We start from the raw sequence: 11,121 nt of genomic DNA on the forward strand, positions 1-11,121 counted from the left end.
CGACAAAGGCGCTTTGCGTACATTCTTCTGAATTTTATTATTAGCTTAAATTCAGAAATATGTGAACAATGTCGCTATTTGATGTCTATCAAAACGGTTAGCTACTACAAATAGTTTAATGATGTTTTATTGTCACCAAGACATTGTGAGTGAAATATCTTTATTATATTTATTTGTGAAATAATTGTTATCAGTTAATAGTGAAGACAACGTGTCTGGGCGGATACAAGCTTTTTTCTAGACACAGGGTGTAAAGTTTGAAAAGGACACATTCAATGTATTCTTTTGCATTTTTCGGGGCACTTCGAAATTCTGGGGATTGGCGCATCCTCAGCACTCTTCCCCCTAGATCTTACTACAGCAACATCCATTCACTGTCTGAGGGTCTCGATCTATAATTGGCCTTTTTACGAGATTTCGTTTACACATACACAGCGTGGTCGTTGTGTCCTGAGGTGTCGTTAAACAACACATCTCTCCTTCCTGTCATAGAGTGTCATCCACAATTTACAAATCTATACAGTTAAAGTGTTGTGTTGTTTAACGACACCACTAGAGCACACTGAATTAGTATGGCCCGTATCCAGTTTGTGAAGTGGGGTGATTCAGACGGAATTCGAATCTGGATAACAACATTTATTTATATTAGGATTACTACCAAACGTCTAAACAGGGTTGCAAACGAATAACTACGCATTATTATATGGATTACAACTAATATTGAGGGTAGAATGATAGAAATACATGGTAAAAAGGTCTCAGGTTAGCACATTATACCCGAATATAATATATATATATATATATATATATATATATATATATATATATATATCACTTTTCCCCGAATTTGAGGTTTCACTCCAGCACACCACCCTACCCCATCCACTGCCCCCTGCCTCGTACGCTTATGCTTCTGAAATATTTGTACAGCCTAATCACTCATTTTGGCTACGTCAACTACATTTATTTGACAAGGGAAATAACTCTCATTAATGAATGAATGAATGAATGAATGTTTAACGATACCCCAGCACGAAAAAATACATCGGCTATTGGGTGTCAAACTATGGTAATGCAAATAAATAAAGTGGTGATCAACATCAATATAAAAATTCAAAATTTAAAGAAAAACAGTGTAAAGAACTGTGCAAAAACACAAATATCACAGATAGATACTGAATTTTACTCAAAACTTAAATTTTGTGCTGTATTGGCCATTCTCAAAGAAAATGTTACACCCCTGCACCACGGTGAGGTTACAGCACGCGCAGGGGTAACTCTCATTAAAGTAATATGGGTGTTTAACATGAGTGGCTAATTGTGTGTCGGTGGTTCTCATCAGAAGTTAGAATGGCGAATGCTGCGAGGCCCATCCGAGTAGTACTTGCCATTCAACCTAAGCAATATAAAGCCAAATCTTAAGATAGCAAAAGTTATTTTATTTATTCTGCAGTCCACATAAAACTTAAAGTTAATTAAATGAACTGTTTTATTTCACAACTTAACCGCTTTCCAGAGTAGTATGTTTACATGTTTTGAATGCGACGAAATGGGTTGTAACAGTGTATTATGTAAATCTGGTAATGAAACGATAATACACGTATTTACAAATTACAACCCGTTTACGACAAGAGTGAACCGATGAACTGACATATAATTATGTAACGAGTAGAGATAAAATTCATACAAAAACACATTATTAAGTTTCAAACCCACACCAACTCAAATATCTTTTGTTTTAAAATCAGTATTTAAATAAAAACGTTTTTTTACAAATTATCATCAAATTGTATTGACGTAAAGCACGGGCAGTTAGACCTTTAGTCTTTGTGCACTACATTATCGAAGGAAGGAAGGAAATGTTTTATTGAACGACGCACTCAACACATTTTATATGGCGTCGGACATATGGTTAAGGACCACACAGATTTTGAGGGAGGAAACCCGCTGTTGCCACTTCATGGGCTATTCTTTTCGATTAGCAGCAAGGGACCTTTTATATGCACCATCCCATAGACAGGATAGCACATACCACGGCCTTTGATCTGCATTAGCGATTACTTTCAGCCCTGTATCAAAAATGATATTTATCTATAATAAACGTTTTTCATTGACGTAGAAATCTTTAGTAAAAAATGTGATTTGAGTTGATAACTTGGTATGGGTTCAAAACTTAATAATATGGTGGGTTTTTTATTAATTTCAACCTTATTCATCATATAATTAGATCCAAATTTGCCCAAATATGAAATACAAGCTCAAATGCACTTTTGAAAAAACTCGTGTGTGTTCGCTATCAACGGATATTGTCAAAAGTATACGCTCGATTCGTCGCCTGTGCCACCATTGCTCGGCAAAGCACAAACAACAGCTTTCATTATCAGTTAACACGTGCGTTTGCGGATTTGAAATTGTAGTGATCGTCTCAAAAAATGAAATGAGAAATCTTGCGCTGTACGTAGAACGTTCGGTTCAGGATACGGTACTACAGTCTTTCGTTAAAACCGGTTTGATCTTAACAACGTATAATACTATTATCGACAATCGTACCTTCCTATTTCAGAATTAATATTTTATAAAGTGTTAGTAGAACTTTCAAAGTTTAGTTTGTATAACACATTGAACATGTGTGTGTGTGTGTGTGTGTGTGTGTGTGTGTGTGTGTGTATATATACATATATACATATATAGATATATACATATATAGATATATATAAATATATATAGATATAGATATATATATATATATATATATATAATATACTAAAGCAGACATTGGACGTTTTCACTTCTTAATTTTACGAGTGTTACAATCAACAAATTCAAATAAATATTATTTCATATGGAAAGGTAAAGTTAGTTTCTTTTGTTTAACGACATTATTAATCATCGGCTATTGGATGTCAAACATTTGGTAATTTTGACATAAAATCTTAGAGGAAACGGGTATATGTGAAGGGGGAGGATATTGGAGATCGAAACACTTACCTGCCCAGGCTAAACAAAATTGAAATATATTTTGGGGGGGAGCATGACGCCATATAAACTTCGCTCAATACAGTCTGTAACCCCCAACACCGCTACATATCCCTGCACACGCGCCTTGGAAACCCGTTACATTTTTTTTAGCAAGGGATCGTTTATATGCACCATCCCACAGACAGGATATCACATACCATGGCCTGTTATATGCCTGTCATGGCACACTGGCTGGAACGAGCCTGCCGATGGGGATCGATCCTAGACCGACCGCGCAATTAGAAAAAACCCTCTTTTTAGGTCTAAATAATGAATAGAAATAACATATAGTCTTGATAAATGATACGTAAATCGAATACACCGACATCTTCCTCTCCCCTTAGAGCGTTACATAATTATTGACGCCCCCTTAGAAGTAATGAGTATACCAACAGATGGCCACTGTTAAAATTTCAAGGCAAATCCCCCACCGACCTCTGGATATAAATATGTTTTGGAGATATGAGACTCCCCCTCAATCAAGACAATTAAATTTGTTCAAAATCACGTGAGAAGCTCAGCGCCTGCGCAGATCACGTACAGGCCCAGTTCTACTGGCGTCCTGCTAATTGAAGAAAAACAAAGCTGGCCATTGTATTTGTAGTTGATCTAGATAATGTAGATACGCGAGCATTGCCAAACTATAGCGATGTGGTGGACCATATATGAACCAAACAGAACTGGATCGTCCATTCTAAATGCTTAAATAATAAAAATATTCCAGGGACTGCAGCTTTAAATATGAGCGGCTTACAAAAACTCATTTATAGTGATTCTTTATAGGTTGGACTATACCAATTCAAATCCCATAGGCGACCAAGTTAACGTTTGTGTTTAAAAACACTATATGCAATATATCAACCAAACTATGACCCATACATATCAGTACTACAACCCCTACCTCAAAGTATTAACTGCAGAAAATGGTACCTTTCATGGCTCATTTTCGATATAACCAGATGTTTCTGCAACACCCCTAGTTTCGCACAAAATTTGAGTACTTTTTTTTACAGGTACCCCATACATGTTCCAAGCACAAGGCTACTTGACACGGTGGTACTACATCAAATAAAATTGCATACATTTTTAGCCCAGATGAAACTAATTTTTTTTACAACCAACACACTCACATTTATAACCAATCACAGGACTTGTGGTGTTAACTTCTCTATCAAAAGTTCGGTACACCTCGAACTTCGACCCAGCCGGAAATTAATTGGTATAGTGCAACCATCAGACGTTACTACAAGGAACGAATCTCCAGACTATAATTCTCACAAAAGTAAACTACGATCTGTAAAAACGTATAGTAACCTACAAGCAGACAGTCTTTTATGCAGACATGGTGGGTGTTACATTAAAGCAAATGATAGGTCAACAGGAATAGCCTATGATGTCCAAATAGATAGTATTATAACGGTCGTGTGTGTAAAGGTCACAATGACACACTAAAATAAAAGCTTATACTTACATTAAAAGTTGTTGGTAAATTATCATTCTAACACAGCGTAATTTTTTCTTATGAATGTTAAATGAAGTATCAGAAGTCTCAAGTTGGTGATGTAGTCTCTTGTATTTACTTTCCAAACATGAAACGTGATTAATAAGTTACCATGGTGATGCAGATAATATACAAGTCAGAGCTCTTGGGTGAATGACACACAGGTCTCCCGATAGAGTTGACATTGCTTATATTATGAAACTGTCTCTTGGATCTTTCAGTAGAGTTTGTGCTTTGTGAGAGAACTTCAAGGCGTGTGAACAGTATTTGTTCTCCCCGAGTCTGTCTTTCATGGGTAGATTATCCTTATTTATAAGACGCATACTAAACACGTATCTATGTAATATACAGTTGTCAAGGTGTACTCGTTCAGACGACTGCAATACCCGTGGCAACAATTAAATTGCATTGTATTATATTGTTCGTTACATATTTAATTAGTGCTTGACACTAATTGGTTTGATTGACATGTCACTAAGTTCGATACCATGGCAGACGTCAGATTACCAATTAACTAATTCTAATTAATGCACATGTAAAAATAAAGATATAATCCGTATTGTTATAAAGTTGAAGTTTAGCACTGTGACAGTTATCCACCGCCCGAAAGAAATGACACGTCCTCGTGTCTAGCGAATAAACTTGTTAAGGTAGCTTGTATACAGTGCTTGAAATAATTGTCCCGCGTCCGAAATGCGGTATCACAAATAAACTGTTTCATCTATTACAGGTTTTTCGCTTGTATCGTAATCTCGTTGAGTCAGTTGGTTAACATTGAAGTCGTTTGAAGCAGTTGTAGTTGACAGGCTGTTTATCTCGAGTTCGAATCCAGGCACTGATGCTGATGGTGCCGTCGTCTGTATAAACGTATACATGGTTTTGGCTATGTGAATGTCATACTTACTTTCTAATATCACTTTAGGTATCTCAAGATTATGAATTTACTGAAAATTAATATGTTTAGTGTTTATATTATTTATTCCGAAAAAGATTTAATAATCAAATGAGTTGTTATTTACCATCGGTCATATTTGTTTCGTCTTGTCATGTACTGTTGTGGATATGTTGTACTACTCAATGTATTTAGTGTTTGAACTAGTTCATAATTTTCCCGTCTAAGATTTTCTAACTCAGTGTTTTGTTGAATAAGCTTATCGTAATAACTGGTTGGTTGTTGGTGTAAAGCATCAATGTCTGTTTGCATTTCATGACACACAATTTTCTTATACTCTTCATTATTTGCAGTACTGTTACGAGAATCTTTTAAGTTTTCTTTCAAAATATTTATTATACTTTGTAACAACGCTACATCTTTTTTCGACTCTTGGAGGTTTTTTTTATTTGTACGGGTTTGTTCTAGCTGTGCTTTTAGTGAACTGATTTCCTGAAATTGGTTCTCGATGGTTAGTTGTGCTTCTGTTAAATCTTTGGTTGTTTTGTTAAAATGATTTCTGGCTTCGTTTATTTCCGTATTGGACTTTTGTTTGGCCTTAAGAGCATCGAGTTCTTGTTTTAGTGGGTTATTTAAGTTGACAACGCTAGTGAAAGCCTTAGCACCCAAGTTAGAAAATGGTAGTTGCCTAGCACAAAATTTTCGAAATTTGTACTGAGATTTTCTAATATTGTCCCTTTCTCTTTGTTTATCCGATGTGTGTTTAGGTTTAGAAATGTTGTTGACTTGGGTATGATATTTGGAGTATTTATGAGTATATACAAGTCAGAGCTCTTGGGTGAATGACACAGGTATCCCGATAGAGTAGACATTGCCTATGTTATAAAACTGTCTCTCGGATCTTCCAGTAGAGTTTGTGCTTTGTGAGAGAACTTCCAGGGCGTGTGAACAGTATCTGTTCTCCCCGAGTCTGTCTTTCATGGGTAGATTATCCTTATTTATAAGACGCATACTAAACACGTATCTATGTAATATACAGTTGCCAAGGTGTACTCGTTCAGACGACTGCAATACCCGTGGCAACAATTAAATTGCATTGTATTATATTGCTCGTTACATATTTAATTAGTGCTCGACACTAATTGGTTTGATTGACATGTCACTAAGTGGATACCATGGCAGACGTCAGATTACCAATTAACTAATTCTAATTAACGCACATGTAAAAATAAAGATATAATCCGTAATGTCATAAAGTTGAAGTTTAGCACTGTGACAGTTATCCACCGCCCGAAAGAAATGACACGTTCTCGTGTCTAGCTAATAAACTTGTTACGGTAGTTTGTATACAGTGCTTGAAATAATTGTCCCGCGTCCGAAATGTGGTATCACAAATAAACTGTTTCATCTATTAGACAGGTTTGTATCGTAATCTCGTTGAGTCAGTTGGTTAACATTGAAGTCGTCTGAAGCAGTTGTAGTTGACAGGCTGTTTATCTCGAGTTCGAATCCAGGCACTGATACTGATGGTTCTGTTGTCTGTATAAACGTATACATGGTGTTGGCTATGTGAATGTCATACTTACTTTCTAACATCACTTTAGGTATCTCAAGATTATGAATTTACTGAAAATTAATACGTTTAGTGTTTATATTATTTATTCCGAAAAACATTTAATAATCAAATGAGTTGTTATTTACCATCGGTCATATTTGTTTCGTCTTGTCATGTACTGTTGTGGATATGTTGTACTACTCAATGTATTTAGTGTTTGAACTAGTTCATAATTTTCCCGTCTAAGATTTTCTAACTCAGTGTTTTGTTGAATAAGCTTATCGTAATAACTTGGCCTTAAGAGCATCGAGTTCTTGTTTTAGTGGGTTATTTAAGTTGACAACGCTAGTGAAAGCCTTAGCACCCAAGTTAGAAAATGGTAGTTGCCTAGCGCAAAATTTTCGAAATTCGTACTGAGATTTTCTAATATTGTCCCTTTCTCTTTGTTTATCCGATTTGTGTTTAGGTTTAGAAATGTTGACTTGGGTATGATGTTTGGAGTATTTATGACAGTTTATGTGGTTTACATTCAGTGAGCATTTAGATTAGAACATTTTCAACAGAACATTTGTAATGGACATAGATTTGCATGACATTCACAATTTCTTTTGCCAAATAACCACTTACCGTTTTGACAGACCGTGTCGCTTGGGAAGTTCCGTTGTGTAGAATTCCGTGTTAAGCTAGTCGTCCGGATTTTGGGTTTTCGTTGACACGAATATTGATGCATTTCTGTTGGTCCAACAGTTCTGTAGGCTCTATTTCTCTCAAATCTTGATTAGAAAAAGTTCATTTTCGCAAGATTGTGCTCGTTCTATTATTCTTGGTTCAGTTGTACTTGGCTGTACCTGGTTGCAGAGTCACGTAGATTGTGTTGTAGTCGCTTCGCTGTAGTCAGGTAAATTTGCATGTACTTGCGTTTTTGTAGAATAAGGTAGATTTTGATGTACTCACTTGGCCGTAGAATAAGGTAGATTTTGCCATCGGATCTCCACCACTTAACACAGCGTAATTTACGAATGAATGTTAAATGAATGAACAATAGAAATCTCAAGTTGGTGATGTAGTTTTTTGTATTGTACTTTCCAAATATGAAACGTGATTAATAAATTAACAACATGGTAATACAAATAATATACAAGTCAGAGCTCTTGGGTGAATAACACACAGGTCTCCCGATATAGTTGACATTGCTTATGTTACAAAACTGTCTCTCGGATCTTCCATTAGAGTTTGTGTTTTGTGAGAGAACTTCAAGGCGTGTGAAGAGTATTTGTTCTCCCAGTCTGTCTTTCATGGGTAGATTATCCTTATTTATAAGACTTATGTTTTATTATATAATCCGTATTGTTATAAAGTTGAAGTTTAGCACTGACAATTCCTTGGGTATAACATTCCCAGTCTGGAACTCCACGTGGTAAGACGTGTTTGTTTCGCACGTGCTTTCGTGTGCTCGACTTGGGGGTCCTTCATTTCGTTGTTTTTGTCAGCGAAATGAAGTTTTCTACTGGGATGTATGCGGCCATTGGAACTGATTGAACGCTGGAACGCTTCTCGTTTGGACAGCCTGCACCACCAGGTTGGATTCTTTTTTAGCGAGATTCCTTGCCTCCACGTCATTTCTTCGTCTGACTGTCGACTTGGTTTTTTTCGTGACTCGTATGACGGCCATTCTGCAGAACGCCAGTTGTTCGCGTTTAGTCTCTACATGTCCGAGCCTGTCCTAGCAGCACTAGAAGATTGACCGCTCCACTCTAAGAAATAGTAAGCGGGGTCGGCCCCTACTACTCTTTTTCTAGACTTTACCTTGCTTTATGATGATACCATCTCGTATCCTCCGGAGTCGGGCCCGTCCGCACCACTATACCAACCCATGACGACTGGACTATACCCTAGTCTGATTCTCTCGTTCAGACGGATACGGCTTCTCAAGATCTGTATTTCAGCACAGCACTACACCTTCAACGTCTATCTACCGTCAATCTAGGGGTTTTCTTGACGGGATGCAACCCATCTCGTCCCGTTAAGCTGTGCACCCAAATGGCCTTAATGAGGTCACTCGCGTGGACATATCGATCGGACTTTAAACTTTTAGATCTGCGTTCAGAATTTCATGTCGAAATTACTTCTTTTTTTTATTATTATTAAATAGTCCGATCCTCTCTTCTTTCTCTTATTTAATTTTGGACTGTCCTAAAATGCTCCAAATTATATAAATATTCGGCCGAGCAGTCAATTCTTTTTTATTTTTGGCTTGTAACCTTTTTCTTTCTTTTTTATTTATTCTATTAACTTATTCTCTAATTGCTATTTTCAAAATTCTGCCCATTTTCAAACATATATCGCCTTACCAATAGTGTGACGTTACCAGTTAGTCCCGTGGACGCTTCAAGTATAATTGGTAGTGCACGGGGCACATTAAGGCAATACTTTTCTTAACGTGCACAGCGAGTTACTTCCCTCTATGTAGCAAATTTAAAATGGCGCAGAAAAAAAATTCTGTTGACGTTGGAAGATTTATTTGTTAATAATGATGCAAGTACTTCTATCGGGATTTAGTGAGCAGGTTATACACTTTTGGTTTGCATGTCCATTTGTTGTACTATTTCGGTTGAGAAACTGTTGAAACATGGTGCCACACGTTTTGAATACCAGCTATATATAGGGTATGTAACAAGATCCGGACTTAGTAAGAACCATACTACGTTCCTCCGGACTAGTATAATTGGAAGCTATTAAATTATTTTATTTTATTCAGCTGGTGACCGGTATTAAAGCATAGGAACACTAGGTACCATGATTCAACTTTGCTACCCACGCTCATCCAAACCTCATACAGCTCTCCTCGCCAATCGAACTCACCACAACCAAACAACTCCACCCACCCAATCCCAACATGTCTCCCATCTCTATATACGAGTATATAGTGTTTCAAGGACTACTCGCCTCAGTCACTGATCAGTCTGGTTCTCGTATCAGCCAGTGCACCACGACTGTTATATCAAAGGCCGTGGTATGTGCTATCCTGTCTGTGGGATGATATATATAAAAGATCCCTTGCTACTAATGAGAAACGTAGTGGGTTTCCTCTCAAAGACTTTATGTAAAAATTACCAAATGTTTGACATCCAATTGCCGATGATTAATATATCAATATCCTATAGTGGTGTCGTTAAACAAAACAAACATTTAAATGTCTGGTTGACAAGGCCGTGCCAGACCTACAGTCCGTCCCAGCCTCCATGAACAATGTTTTGTGTAAATAATTTCAGTACTATTTTCGTGTGCAATTTGGAAAGTAATCTGCTCAGAAATGAATACCTTATAGAAACAAATACCACAGTCAAAAGAGCAAGTGACTTTATTACCTCGCCTATAAACAAACTAGGTTCAGGCACGCCTATCCCATGTCTCTGGCAAGATACAGAAGGGTAATCATATTATGGGACAATTTAAAATTAATTTATAATGGGGGATGGGGGGGGGGGGGTAAGAGTTTTTGTCGGCGTCTATCAGAAAAGAAACTGATATTATAATTTTATTTGATGGGCAGTCTAAACATTTTATTATATTTACCATAGTACGAAAACGGTCTATGAATAATAGGAAATGGGATCAGTAAATAAATATATAAATATATAATGTATGTATGTATGTATTGATGTATGAATATCTATATATTGTATGTATGTCGAGGTTGACTATTACATACATAGATATTAACGCACTGGCGCAGGGGATAATTAAATCCTTTCTGGCCTCACAAATTCGCCCATGCCGTTGCTGGGACTCGAACCTATGGCACCGATTCGCCCGCAAATTGCAAGACTAACCACGATACGCACTGAGCTATCGAAGCTTCCATAAAAAAGGAAGCTCTTTTAACTCCACCATATGCATGGGGCCTACAATCTACGCGGTCGATCCCACTTACGTGCATGAAACAGTGGGCAAACCTGGCACTGGCTAGTATGTATTGATGTATGAATATCTATATATTGTATGTATGTCGAGGTTGACTATTACATACATAGATATTAACGTACTGGCGCAGGGGATAATTAAATCCTTTCTGGCCTCACAAATTCGCCCATGCCGTTGCTGGGACTCGAACCTATGGCACCGATTCGCCCGCAAATTGCAAGACTAACCACG

The sequence above is a fragment of the Gigantopelta aegis genome, chromosome 9 (genome assembly GCF_016097555.1).
Source record: "Gigantopelta aegis isolate Gae_Host chromosome 9, Gae_host_genome, whole genome shotgun sequence".
NCBI classification, from domain to species: Eukaryota; Metazoa; Mollusca; class Gastropoda; order Neomphalida; family Peltospiridae; genus Gigantopelta; species Gigantopelta aegis.